The sequence below is a fragment of the Diabrotica virgifera genome, chromosome 5, assembly GCF_917563875.1.
Source record: "Diabrotica virgifera virgifera chromosome 5, PGI_DIABVI_V3a".
NCBI classification, from domain to species: domain Eukaryota; kingdom Metazoa; phylum Arthropoda; class Insecta; order Coleoptera; family Chrysomelidae; genus Diabrotica; species Diabrotica virgifera.
In genome coordinates this window covers 50,984,857-51,000,195 of record NC_065447.1, presented here as the reverse complement: position 1 = coordinate 51,000,195, position 15,339 = coordinate 50,984,857, and positions in this window count along the sequence as shown.

The window sequence follows — 15,339 nt, the reverse complement described above, 5'->3', positions numbered from 1 at the left end:
GTAAAATCTGAAATGGCCTCGTATCTAAATTTGAACCTTTATATGTGTAGTATATGTGGTGCAAATTACATGCTTCTATCATTAAATGCACAATTCTTATAATATTTGCACGAATCTGCCGCACTAAATCTGACGAATGTCGAAATATGTTAAACTAGAATGACACTTGTAATTTTACCCATTGACATTGTGAAAGTATGTAACTACCCGTCAACGAATAGAACTCATAAAATTTTATGTACGTATAATAATATCGGACGTACGTTTCTTTCGGTCACTTGCAATTTAATGAATTAGAGAGAATTCGATGAACTATGGCGCACTGAAAGAAGAATTTGCTATAAACATAAGACAAAAACCAAAGTTGGATAGTCACAATACAAAAATGGATACCTTAAAAGTTAGACGACCTTGTGACCAAGAGGAAGACCATTGAAGAGATGGGTAGAAAAAAATAGCCGTAACAAATTGAAAGTACACCTATGTTGCTCAGGATATATTGAGCTAGAACAAATGTTGGAAACTCTTACAATTTCTTATATTTTTCCTAATATTTCAAGGTAACTGATATAAATAGTTCTGTAACTTTGAATATGTTCAAAACGAGTTGAAATAGTTTCTTTATGAAATAGTCCATTATGAAAAATAAATAATATGGATTTAATAATAAATAATGTAAAAATGTATAAACTGATAGCATTACTTACAACCTCTTTAATGAAATACGTATCCTTTTCAGACAAATTTCTGAGGTATAATTGCGAAGATTTCCTGAGATTATAAAGATTGGAAAAGGATACTTCTTCTTCCGAAATAAAACTCTTCACTACAGTAGGGTTACTTAACGCGTGATAACAATAATGATCACCAGTCACGAAAATAAGAACGATTGGCGGTACGAACAAATAGGTGCATAGAGCAAGTAGCAAGTAGCAAAGCGATGACAACCAGTACAGCTGAGCAGCCTTCCTGGATAAAAGCAACACATTCTACAGAATCTGGTATCAAGGACTAATATACCAATAATGAACAATTACAAACACTGTGAGTCCATGATGCGACTGGTCCCTTCATACCATACCAATGGATGTTAAGATTTCAGGTACTACAATTTCTTTCCGAGGCTGGAAGAAGAACCTGGTGTGCCACTGGGAACAGTGTCGACACCGTTACTGTACCAATTTTACGACATTTACGTTCCGCAGATAATTATGTCAATAGCGGCTGAATTTACAGAACCCAAAATAGCAACTAAATATCTACAGACAGATTTAGAGTCACTAGAATGCTGTTGCATGCAGTAGAAAATAGCAGTAAATCCTGAGCGGGTATTATACAAGTAGAGATGATTAAGAAAAGGTTAGGAGAAAAAGAGGAACAGTTAGAGGAGCTAAACATAATGAATAAACAAAATGAAGGAAAAATTCGATTATTTTCTTGTTTTTTTGATTATAACTTTAAAAGTATTCACTTCTGAGAAAAGTTGCACTGACATAAAAGTTGCGTAATTAAATTTTCTGCAATATAGGATTAGTTAAAAATTTTAAAAATTGTCACCTTTGTTGCAAAATAGCAATAATTGCGAAAAAAATCATAAAAAACAAGTATTCGCATTTTACATTTTTCAACCATTTATGCTACACTTAGGACCTTCATATTTTACCCAAAAAAACTGAATAACTATGATATAGTAAAACAATACTGTAAATTTCATTAAGATTGGTTTAACACATTTTGCAAAATAAATTTTGCAATCCAGCTTTTGCAAAAAAATCATTTTTTCAAAATGTTGCAGGACGGAAAATAAAGCAGACAGAAAGTTGAAATTTTTTTTACGTATAGAAGAATACTGTACCTTTAATTTGCAATTTGCAAAATTAAAATCGATTAACTAGCACGGCGTCAGGAATTTTTTAAAATAAACAATAATTTTTGGTGCTACGCGCAAGACAGCGGTGTTCGATTCACACAAGTTTATTTCCACCAAAATGTCTTCCATCTTTCCAATCTTTATCTAATATATTATTTTCTTACCCTATATTTTGTTGTATTTTAATATTTTAATTCCAAAAAAACCAAACTAATTTGTTTATTGTTTGCGAAATATTGTTTAAACAATTGCATATGTTTAAAAATAATAAACTTTTATTCTCCAAGTTAAAATATATGAACAAAGAAAATTTCTGCTAAAAAAGTGTTATTTCAAAGGACAGAGTATGTGTTTTTATTTTGCAATAAACAAATTTATTTATTTATATCGAAATGTACTAGAAATTAAAATTTATCAATCATTATCAAAGGTCATTGGAATGCCCAATCAGAGCAAACGTATCCGATGTCCTGCGCATAGCACCAAGAATTAATGTTTATTTAAAAAAATTCCTGACGCCTTGGTAGTTACCCGATTTTAATTTTGCAAATTGCAAATTAAAAGTACGGTATTCTTCTATACGTAAAAAAAAAATCAACTTGCTGTCTGCTTTATTTTCAGTCCTACAACATTTTGGAATAATTATTTTTTTTGCGAAAGCTGGATTGCATAATTTATTTTGCGAAATCTATTGAACCGATCTTAATGAAGTTTACAATATTGTTTTACTATATCCCAAAGTTTTTTAGGGTAAAATATGAAAGTCCTATGTATAGTATAAATGATTGAAAAACGTAAAATGCATATACTTGTTTTTTTATGTTTTTTCGCAATTATTGCTATTTTGCAACAAGGGCGACAATTTTTAAAACATATAACCAATTATATATTATAGCAAATTTAATTACGCAACTTTTATGTCTGTGCAACTTTTGGCGGAAATGTACTCTTTTAAAGTTATAATCAAAAAACAAAGAAAAAATCGATTTTCCCTTCATTTTTTGACATTTTGATTATTTAAACAATGTTTCGGACCTTTTTGAATGAGAGGATAACTCAAATATTATTATATCAGTTATTTTCAAGCAATTTCTGCAAAAAAATACAAGTCACCTCTCAACATCTAAATGTACTAATATTTTTACAGATGCGCCCTGGTCTACTTTGTATGACTGAATGTTTTAATTAACAGATAATATACCGGAGTCCCAAATACGATTTTACATCTTGTTGCTTCTGATGCAATTACTATTATCTTCGTTTTATGACGGGATTTTCATATTTTTATAGCATTGTTTTTCATTATGTATACAATTTGCGTCTAATAGAATTGATTTTACGTGTAATTTTATTTTAATTAAGCTCTGGATATAAAAATAACAAGTACATGATTTTCTGTATTAATTGAAATTTAACAAGCAATGAAAAAACTATAAAACAATTACCAAGAATCTTTCTTATCCTATTCTAAAAACTAGAAACTGTAAAGTATTGTACATGAACTAGGCAGGGTTACCATTTAGACAAGTCGCGGATAATAAACAACGCTACTACAGAAGAATATGCATGTGACAAATGCTTACGTGCTGTTCTAATCCCTGTAGGTCCCTTGATTTCAAATTCGTGGTTATGTTCTTCCATTTCTCCCAATCTCTGGGTTTTTCTTTCAACTATTAACAAAAGGGCTTTCTTTATTGGTACTAAATCTGTTAACACATTCTTCCCGTATAGGAAGTGCCATCTCAGCCGTTTAACTCTTTGGGTTAGTATTGTCACTGTAATCTTTAATTTCACATTAAGTCTTATTAACTATACTCATTTGTTCGCCATCTTCAAATTTTCTTCAAATATTTTTCTTACAATCTTCATTTTCCAGAGCTCTATCTTTTGTCCTTCTGCTGTTTCATGATCAATGTCTCAATATTTCCTCTCAATCTCAATTATTGTTATGGGTTAAGTTTAATTCGGGATGTGTGTTTAGATCCAGAGTTGAAATCCATAAACAAAAATGTGTTCTCCTTCCTACTGCCCTTCTTCCAGTCTTCTTCTGAGTTTTAATCATTAGTTTTCGAGATATTTGAAGTTAAAAATGAAGGGGCACAATACATTAATCAAAATAGCTGTGCCGTTTCATTTTCAACTTCAAATATCTCGAAAATTAATGACGTTAACCTTTTACGAATGAAGAGTGTATTATTTACATAGAACGTATTGGAGAATCGAAATATTGCGCTAACATATCAATTCCGCCAGTGGCGTAGAATTTGAGAAGGGTGAACCATTCACTGTCCCCTGTCGTACGCCTCTCGTAGTAGCCAGAAAGGGTTGTTTATAATAATTTAGTAGGGTGTAAAATACCTATATTTTCTGCAAAGTATGACAAGTACATGCCAGTAAGTTTTAAAGCACGGGTTAAAAATAGTTTATTATTAATAAAAAATTTCGAATAATAGTCGAACAAAAATTAGGGACTATTTCAATAGAAAGAAGAGATAAAAACGTAGAGCATTCCTGGGCTATATACAAGGAAGCAATTTTAGAACCGGCAAGAGAAGCTTGTGAAACCTGTAGAACCGTCAAAAACAAGAAACAAACATCTTGGTGGACAGAGAATGTCAAAAATGGTATTAAAAATAAGATAACCGCTTGGAAAAAATACTTGGCCAATAGGAACGAAATTAATTACGGGGAGTACCAGAAACAAAGGAAAAAAGCAAAGGAACTAGTTGCAGAGGCAAAAAAAGTAAGTTACGCAGAATTTGGAGAGAAAATGGAACAAAATAGCAAAGAAAACCAAAAACTGTTTTATAAAATCCTTAAATCGTTCAGGCAGGACAAAAAATAAACAAATACATATATTAAAGATTCAGAAGGAAAAGTGTTAACCGAAAACAAAGAAATAATGAGCAGATGGAAAGAGTATTTTCAAGAACTTCTGGAAGCAATGCATACAGATACAGCGGAGGAGGAAGTAGGAAACATACTACAACAGGGAGAAACAGATGAGATAAAATTAGAATAGTTAGAGGATGCTATTAAATGGCTAAAAAAAGGAAAAGCACCTGGGTTCGATAAAATAAAGAACGAAATGCTGAAGCACATGGGAGATAAAGGAAACGAAGTACTCTTGGAGGTTTTTAATGAAATATGGAAGACAGAGATGATTCCGAAAGATTGGGAAATGGCGCTGATTTTGCCCATTTACAAAAAAGGAGACAAGAAATGCTGCAGTAATTATAAAGGAATATCCTTACTATATGTACGTCTATAAAAGGCTTCGAAAAAATAATTGAACGTCTAAGAAAATTGAAAGTTCGCTGCATGAAACGCAAAGTGGATTCCATAAAGGAAGAAGCACCCAGGACCACGTATTCACACTGAAACAAATAATAGAGAAAGTTAACCAACAAAACCAAACAGCGTCACTGACATTTATAGATTTGGAGAAGGCTTTTGATAAGGTGAAGAGGAATTGTGGGAAATACTGAAGAAAAAAGATGTAGAGGACAAAACATTAACTGTGATTAAGAGCTTGTATAAGAACAACAAGAATAGTGTCATTTGGAGAAACAACATCTCGGATATCTCTGTAACCAGTGAAGGACTGAAGCAAGGAGGAGGGCTCAGCCCACTATTATTCAATATATTTATGGACGAAATCATCAGAGCCTGTTCAAATATAGCAAAGAAATTAAAAGTAGGGTACAAAAATTTACAAATGGATAGGATTTCGGAAGGAGCATTCGCGGACGATGTGATGGTAGTGGTAGAAAGTGAACAAGACCTTCAAAGTAATATGGAAATCTGAAATGAAACACTAAAAAGATATGGAATGATTCTGAACAAAGACAAAACAAAAGTAATGAAGATAGGAGACGATCACAAAATGAGCATTTCAATTGAGGGAAGAAAATTAGAACAAGTTGACATGTTTGAGTATTTGGGCACTAAGATAGAGGATTCAGGAGATGAAGAAATGGAAATCAATTCAAGAATAGAAAAAGCTACGAAAACGTACTATTTAATGAACAAGGGTTTAATAGGAAAAAGAGAAATTTCACGGAAAACCAAGATGAATGTATACAAGACGATATTCAGACCAATCCTCACTTTCGGTTGCGAATCGTGGGTATTGACAAATAGGCAGAAAAGTAAAATACAGGCCACCGAAATAAAATATTTGAGAAGAGTGAGAGGAGTCACGAGAAGAGACAAAATTAGAAATAATGTAATACGGGAAGAATTAAACATCCAACCCTTGATTTCATTTATTGAACAGAAACAACTAAGTTGGTGGGGACATCTGCAACGTATGGAAGACAGGTTAGAAGAGTATGGGAAGCCAAAACATGGAAGAAGGCAAGCAAGGAGAGGAAGAGCTAAAAAGACCTGGGACAAAACAGTTGGGGAACTGCTGGTAAGAAGAGGAACCATTTGGAATGAAGCAAGACGAATGGCAAAAAATAAAAAAGAATGGCGAACATTTGTATACCAGTGATGGTATGCTGACTGCCACACACCATTAGATGGTATAAATGGCTCCTGATTATATATATTAATAATAAATTTTTAAATAAAACACCCTGTAACTCAGTTACGATCCACATTTTATTTAAGTGATTTGGGTTAAAGCTTAATATTTTGAGGTCTAGCTACAACTCAGAGATTGGACATTCTTAATGAATCACCCTTAATGAACCCATTCTTAATGAATCTTTGAGTAAGTATTCCGTAATACAGGAGTATATTCTTTTTCTGCGTCTTATGATGCCTATCCATTACGGATATTGGACACTCACATGCCTATTTTGACTTTGTGAACTAATGTCCTAAAAGGTCCGGTAGTTCTCAAGTAAAAAGTCAACCCAGTTTCGTAGGTATGAAGTCATTCTTCTTCCTGGATCTATATTTCCAAGCAAGTTTCCTTAAAATATTGCCAGAGTTAGGTAATATCGTTGTCCATTACACATTGTGTGGTCCAGATATTCGTGGTGTGGGACATACTAAATAGAATTCGTATTTGAAAAAGTCCCTCTCGAGTCCTCAATGCATCCATGCAACCGATTTATGTGTTTTTCATATATGTTCTTCACACTTTTTATATACATTCTTTCATGTATAATTTTTTAAGTTTTCAGGATATGTCCCATAATGATTATTATTGCATAGTTTTCACATTTCTTCGCATGGATATAATCTAAGACTATCATATTCATTCCGGGAATTTGTAATTTTTTATTAGGTATTGGGGTCCATATTTCTTATTTTTGTAAATACCTATTGCTTCTATGGTGCTTTTCTTTTTTTGCTTAAATCACCTAAAAGTAATAAAGTCGTTTATCTCGAATTATCAATTTATGTTAGAGAGTTATAGTATTCTAGAACCTTCGGCAATGTAATATTAAATAGATCACTATGTGTTTGCACGTAGTTTGCTTCACTGAAGTCCACAGAATCCAATGGTTGTCCATCACGTAAGAATTGCAATAATGTCCAAGTTTAGTTTTACATTTACATTGTCACTACATTTCAAATTTAGCACTTAACGCCAATCTATTTTAGAACATGTCACACGAAATCTGTGTACTAGGCCTGGATCCCGCGTACTAAAAAAAAGTTGATTAATAAATAGCAAGCTGAAAATTTGTTAATAGCTTAACGGTGTCTAGTCGGACAAACTTTGATGTATGGGAACACTGGAACAGGGGAAGTTTTAATTGTGGAATTTGATTTTAATTGTGGAACTTGCTATTCTGACGACTTTATGAATGTGAAAACTAGCAGGTTGTTTTTAAGTTTATTTAATAGCAAACTTTAAATAATATATTAAAAATGTTTGTCTGACAAATATGTTGTGCATATGTTATGCTGATATATTTGATATATGGGAACACTGAAGCAGGGGAAGTTTTAATTGTGGAACAGGTTAAAAATTTGGAACGGTCAGACCACGAAAACATCACATGTATTTTGTCCGACATAACTTCCAATTTATTTGTTACCCTTTCATTAAACTCTCATGCAAAAATCAGACTGCTATTTATCACTTGTCATAATTCCTGTCACTTGACATATTCTACATGTTCCACTCATTAAAACGCCCATTTGGTGATAAATAGCCGTCTGATTTTTGCATGAGATTTTAATCTGTTCGGAGAGTTTAAGTCTGTTCTGTCGGACAAAATACATGAGACGTTTACGTAGTCTCACGTTTGAAACTTGTAACATGTTCCACAGTTAAAACTTCCCTTATTCCAGTGTTCCCGTACATCAAAGTTTGTCCGACTAGACATTGTTAAGCTATTAACAAATTTTCAGCTTGCTATTAATAAACTTTTTTTTGGTACGCGGTATCCAGGCCTATACCGTAAAGCGCATTTGTTTCAAACACCGTACCTCCCAATTGTGTAAACAAACCCGTATAGTAAATACCAACCTTCTTTTTCATTAGAGTTGTTTTTTGTGTAACCGGAAAACGTTAAGTGTAATAATAAAACAAACGAAATTGTGAAATTACAGATGAAACTTGGAAAAACTGCTAATTTATTTAAAAACGTGTGTGGTAATTAATATTATCACGTGCATGTGTTTGGAATGATTTAAGCATTTTCAAGATGGCCCTCAACACTTTATAATTTAATTGTCAATTAAAGAGAGGTTTTCCTCTCGGCGCTGGTCAATTAGGGTATGGAGAACAGTACCTACGTTCTTTCCGATGAGGCTCCAATAAGAGCCGAAAATCGCGATTCAGAGGACTGGACTGCGCTCCGTATTCTAATTGAAAAGTAAAATTGTTTTGCCTTCGCATTGCAACTGAATAAAAATGGTATACATTTTTATTTTATAGTCGTATTACTCCGTAGAGTAACCAGGTGCATTTTCCGTTGGAACTTTACCAAGCTGCAGACGGGGGATGTGCATTGCATAGTGTAGAATTTCTTCCCTTTGTCTTCACTGCAGCATCCATTTGGCTTGCAAATTGTGGAAGCCTTGGAGGTGTCACCAGGGAAATGTACCAATAAGTTTTCAATTTAAAAATCTTTTAGTAATATTTTTATTATTTTCAATATTATTAATTTTGCTATTAGGATTGAAAACTACTTCATCTTTCAATTGCCAGATGACGCTAGTCACCTAATACCTTCACTTCGGTTGCAATGGGTGGGAAAACCTCTCGGCGCTGGTCAATTAGGGTATGGAGAACAGTGCCTACGTTCTTTCCGATGAGGTTCCAAAAAGAGCCGAAAATCGCGATTCAGAGGACTGGACTGCGCTCCGTATTCTAATTGAAAAGTAAGATTGTTTTGCCTTCGCATTGCAACTGAATAAAAATGGTATACATTTTTATTTTATAGTCGTATTACTCCGTAGAGTAACCAGGTGCATTTTCCGTTGGAACTTTACCAAGCTGCAGACGGGGGATGTGAATTGCATAGTGTAGAATTCCTTCCCTTTGTCTTTACTGCATCATCCATTTGGCTTGCAAATTGTAGAAGCCTTGGAGGTGTCACCAGGGAAATGTACCAATAAGTTTTCAATTTAAAAATCTTTTAGTAATATTTTTAATATTTTCAATATTATTAATTTTGCTATTAGGATTGAAAACTACTTCATCTTTCAATTGCCAGATGACGCTAGTCACCTAATACCTTCACTTCGGTTGCAATGGGTTGGAAAAACTCTCGGTGCTGGTCATTTAGGATATGGAGAACAGTGCCTACGTTCTTTCCGATTAGGCTCAAATAAGAGCCGAAAATCGCGATTCAGAGGACTGGACTGCGCTCCGTATTCTAATTGAAAAGTAAGATTGTTTTGTCTTCGCAATGCAACTTAATAAAAATGGTATACACTTTTACTTTATAATTTGTTCAAAAAGCAGATATTATTGTAAATAAGTCTTGGCTGTGTACATATAACAGCATGCTGCAAGGAATGTTCTGACCGAATTTGTTTACCGTTTATTTGTTAAAAATTAATTTTATTTGAATGCTTTATAATAATACCTCCCCTTACTTTTGGTGAGCAGTTTATTTCAGAGCAATCGGCCTTTTCTTTAAACTTCATACCAATTGAAAACCTTCATGGTAAAAGTGGTTGAGCATCATTGATTTATAGTATTAGGCGTAGTTTAGTAATGTACTTTGAAGTCACCTTCATTCTACCAGTCATGCATAAAAAAATAATTACCAATTTTTACTTATTTAAATTTGGTTTATTGATTAATCTCCTACAAAGAATTGGTTGAGTCAATAATTTGCCAGAAAATTTTACATAATCCGCGTTAATGAAAAAGCAGTTTATTGTCGATAGTGAGCATAAACATAGTTTCAAAAGTTATGCATCACTTAATCATACTATGTATCATTATTAAAGCTCGGATTTATAGGCAACAAAAATTGAAGAAAAAGGCGCCTATATAGGCAAAGATTTTTATTAAAAAAGGCAGGAATATTAACATTTAGGCAAAATATAGGCAATAAAGGAATATAACTTATTATTTATTGTACAAAGTGAATTAACGTAATATTAACTTAAGGCAGGTATATTTACACATTAGTATAAATAAACTAGTAACTAAATAACTGTTAATTAATAATTAAACATTGTAACCACTTAAAATTTTATCATTAATAGAAACAACTAAATGTTTTTCAATATTTTCGGTCTTAAAACTATGTCTTCGATCACTTAAAATTAATTTGTACATTGAAAACGAACGTTCGACATCGACAGATGTAATTGGAGCATATTTCAGAGCGGATAATAAATCTGGCATAATTTGTAATTCCTCGGAAAATGACCCATTTAAAACTTTAGCAATATTAGATAAAAACGAAATACCTTCATTCTTGTCCAAAACATATTTCATTTTTTTTTTTAAATTAATTGACCGTTACTTCCAGGTGCCGATTTAATTTTCGTCTTTAAATTATCTATTAATTTTACTGACTCACATAAATTTATCTCTTGTTTTTCTAATAAGGTAATTGTGGTAACTATTAATTTATAATTGTCATTGATATAAGCGAGTTCCTGTTTCAATTTGGGATTTTTTAATATTCTTTTTGCTTCTCGAATGGCTTCGGAAATATCATCAAATTCTGACATAACTAATTCTATTTCATTGCAGTGTTCAAAGTAAAAAAAACTGCTTCGAGCCAGGTTCCCCACCTTGTAATTACTGGTTTAGGTGGCAAAGGGACACCGGGAAGCCTTTCTTTATATATTTGCACCCTCAACGGAGCCTTTACAAAAACTTTTTTCATAAAATTTATAAAATTATTTACCAACGGAAACAGATTACTTATTTCTTCAGCAATTCTATTTACCCCGTGGGCTACACAAGTGCAATGAATTTAATTAGGATAAAAAATCTTTAAATTAACAGCAGCTTTTAACATATATGCCGCAGCATCTGAAAGCATTAAAACTATTTTATTCACTGGTATAGGGTTGGGTAAAAAGAGGTTTGTTAAACTATCTTGTATAAATCGACTTATTGTTAAATTGTTTGTTTTTTCCAATTCTTTAACGGCAACTAAATAAGGTTTTCTCGCAAAGTTTTCGTTCAAAAGTCCAATCATTAAATTAGCTATATACCTGCCGCATACATCTGTCGTTTCATCCACGATAATATACAAAAAATTGCCCTCTAACTCCCACTTAATTTTTGAAATACATTCTACATAACATTTTTCCACAGTATGTTTTCTCAATGTACTCTTGTCCGGTAAGGATTTATTAAGATATTTTTCGAAAAAGCATTTAAAACTAGGGTTATTAACTTTATATAGAGGAATGTTGGATGCAATCATCATCTGGCATAAGTCAAATTTAAATGCGTCTTCCTCCTTTTTTTTGAACTGCTTAAACTATCCCGCAGAGATATTTGGGCTAACTTAGAGGAATTTATTTTTTCCAAATTACGTTTATGAAGTGGGGTTCCACAATGCTGGTCAATAAAGTACTTTTTTCTAATTGAAATATGAGAATTAAAAAAAAAATAATAAGAATTCTAAAACCGCTTTAGAATTTAGTTATGTTGTGGGACGAGAAAAAAAGAGAAAAAATAAAACTTACCGATTTGCCGCATGGTTTACAAAATGCTCCATCTCCTTCTAGAGAAAGTTCCGAATAAGGTGCGATCCGTAGCCTTAATTTAGATGTCATCTTTTCACACAAATGTCTAAAACGTTTTAAAACGTGTTCTTTGCTTTTCGGTATACGCAACAAAACTAAACTAGGATATAGCAATTTGTGACTAAACTTTGATACAGTAACCGACTCTACAACTGATAATAAACTAATAGAGCTTAGGGATTTCCAAATAGTTAACCCTCAAGTCTCGATCAGGTACATTTTCCTAGAAATCTGTTATATAAACAAACCATTGATATTTTATTATTGACCCAAAATTTTATTATAGAATGGTTTAGTAATAATATAATATCATGGGTAGTACCATAAAATTTTAAAAAAGGCACAAATAGGCGGAATTTACGAAAAAAGGCAAAAAGTGCAAAAAACAATTATAATAGGCAAAATAGGCAAAAAAAGGCATTTTGCCTATAATCCGAGCTTTAATCATTATTAATCATGGAAAAAGTTAAGTTATACTTTAATAAATAAAGTATCTTCAATAAATAATTATCTAATAAAAATAATTTATTTATTAAAGTTTACTTTAACTTTTTCTATGATCATTAATGATACTATGATTAAAAAAATAGATTTTAAAAAAATACAAATTTTTTCAAGAATTGTTTAAACAAATTAGACTGTTTATTAATAAAAAAATTTATAAAAAAATGGCATATTTGTAATATACGTAGAAATTACATACAAATTAAAAAAGAAAGATCCAAATCCATTGAGTTGATCCGGAGATACAGAAAATTGTATTAGTTTAAAATTGCTTTTTCGTTAATTTAACTCAGTAGATTTGCAGGTTCCCGCTAGTAATCGTTTGAACTACATTTTTGAAAAATTGTTGAGGGTGCTGTAAAGGTACAATGCTTGTGCAAATTTAAAAAAACATACAAATCCCATTCTTTAAAATGGCATTAATGAGATTCCTTAACTATTATAAACAAATTAGCTGTGAATTAAAACACATGGCTAACTTTGTCCCAAATGAACCTAGGCTAAATTTTTTTATTAGAAAATTCGTGTTAAAATACTAATTTTCGAATATATAAAAAGAGAGTTGCTACGGACAACATTTTTAAAGTTATTCTAAATGTTTATAAACTACAAAATTTCAAAAATTTGGCATTAGGATTTTTGACTATATTAATTTTTTATCTTTTTTTAATGTATTTTGATACTATCACTCTTCTACTTTTATTGACATGCTCAGAATTGCCCTATCTTCATTATTTTCTGTTTTATGTTATTGCAAAATAAAGGTCTCTGGGATACACAAATATAATGACTCTTAAACTAATTAATGGATCGGTCTCAAATTTTGAGGATTTGTTAAGTACCCCAATATCCAACTTTGGGTGAAACACTAAAGTTCTAAGGTAGTTTTAGTAAAAGTTCTTAACAAATAACTATTTTCACTTATTTTGCAGTTTGCTTTGCAACAAATTAACTTTTTAACTTTCAAAAATCGGCATTTTGAAGGCCTTTCAATGTTCTAAAAAATTAAATTTTGTAATTTTATGTCAACTATTTAGCTTTTGAATGGGGTGAAAAAAATCGAAAAAATTGCAATTTTTGCACTAAATTGTTAATAATTAAAAAACGGACGCGAACTCTAGACAGGAAACAGGTAGGTTTTCTTCCTATAGGTCTAGAATAACTAAAAAAGTAGTCAGCTACCTGGATCTTTGAGTGTGCCGAGAAAATCCTTATTTCTCTGGAATTGTGTGTACTTGGTATTACTGGAGTATCTCGGACATATTACACGTGGAGAGACTGATAAGAATGGTACCTACTCGTTGTGATGTATATATCACATGAACTTTTCAGAGCAGAGGTCTCTAAAGTCCGAATAGTGTAATAATTACATATTAACCTTCTGTTTATTTTACCATTTTTCGTCTAAAAATAGGTGGCGCTCAACTTTTGTTTCAAAACAAGCATGTTATTTTCTTATAGGATCCTTGTAGTAAAATCCTGGCCCTGTGAAAACTTGCTTTGCGTGTAGTATTTTCGATATGAAACCATTTTTATTCAAATTGCTGCCAATAAAATTTTAAGGTCACCTACTACCATATATTATTGCACCCCGTACCGTTACGACCGCGTAAGACGTAAACATGGGATGTTGTACAGCAAATTATAAACTGCGGTGACATCACATTAATCAATTTACTCTTCTACAGACTCAAAACAATCTGAATCTGTCAAATACCACGATTTCATTTACCATCCGTATTTTACTATGGAATCTCTAGCACGAGAATTTTACTGTCACCATTGCATGTGGTTGTCTTTTTAAAGACAGATCACATGCTATGATTTTTTTGTGACGGATATTCTTGAGTTGGGGTTGATTTCATGTAATCGAATGAACTATCTTTCAATAAAGTCGTCCCAGGAACGCAACTCATAAATATTGGCGATATCATTTTAAAGTCTTCTACTTTAAAATGTATAATATAAGTCTGAATTGCCGGTATAAATGAGTCGGATTAAAAAAATTATTAGAAGAATTTTTTTACTAAGCAACAACATTTTTGTTTAATTCATTAATATTTTTGTATTTTGACAACGACACCCGATTTGGGGAGTATAAACGTTAATAAAATGCCACAAGAAAATAGCTTCAGAACAACATCCATATTTTATCTACGATTACCATCTGAAGTTATGTAGATATCATTGCAGCACGATATAGACGTGTCAATGAGAGACATCAAAATGGTTTGTATGAAGAAAGTCTAAAAGTTCATATTCTAAAATATGCTGAAACCACATTTAAATAATATGGTATCCGCTAGGAGTGTTAACTATGATAACACAGCTCAACAAAAAAAATTGTCTTGCTGCTGAAAAAAAATCAACTGATTTTGGTTAATTCATCTGTGATGATTCCAAAAATACAAACCTTTTCTTTGTATCAGCTCTAGTTTTCGAGATATAGCATACTTATCAAATTCTTAAATATTCTTACATATCTGTATTTTCACCACTATAATTGCAATATGTTTATAAACAAACTTAACAAATTCTAAGCCAAATGAATACTAATGACTTCTAATTAAAGTGTACTTAATTGAAGTGTATCAGAATATACACCAGATCAATGGCATCTTTTTATTAACAGTTACAAACGAAGTTTGAAGTGTATCTGTCTACATACAGATATCAGTGGCGTGCTGGCCATATAAATGAATCGGTGCAATCACCGAGAGGCCGCGGCCTCTTGAGGCCGGTCAAATAGGTTTTCACAAAAATGTTTAGATGTAACAAAAAAATATATTTTTAATTTCTAATCGGATGAAAATTTTGCTAATAAT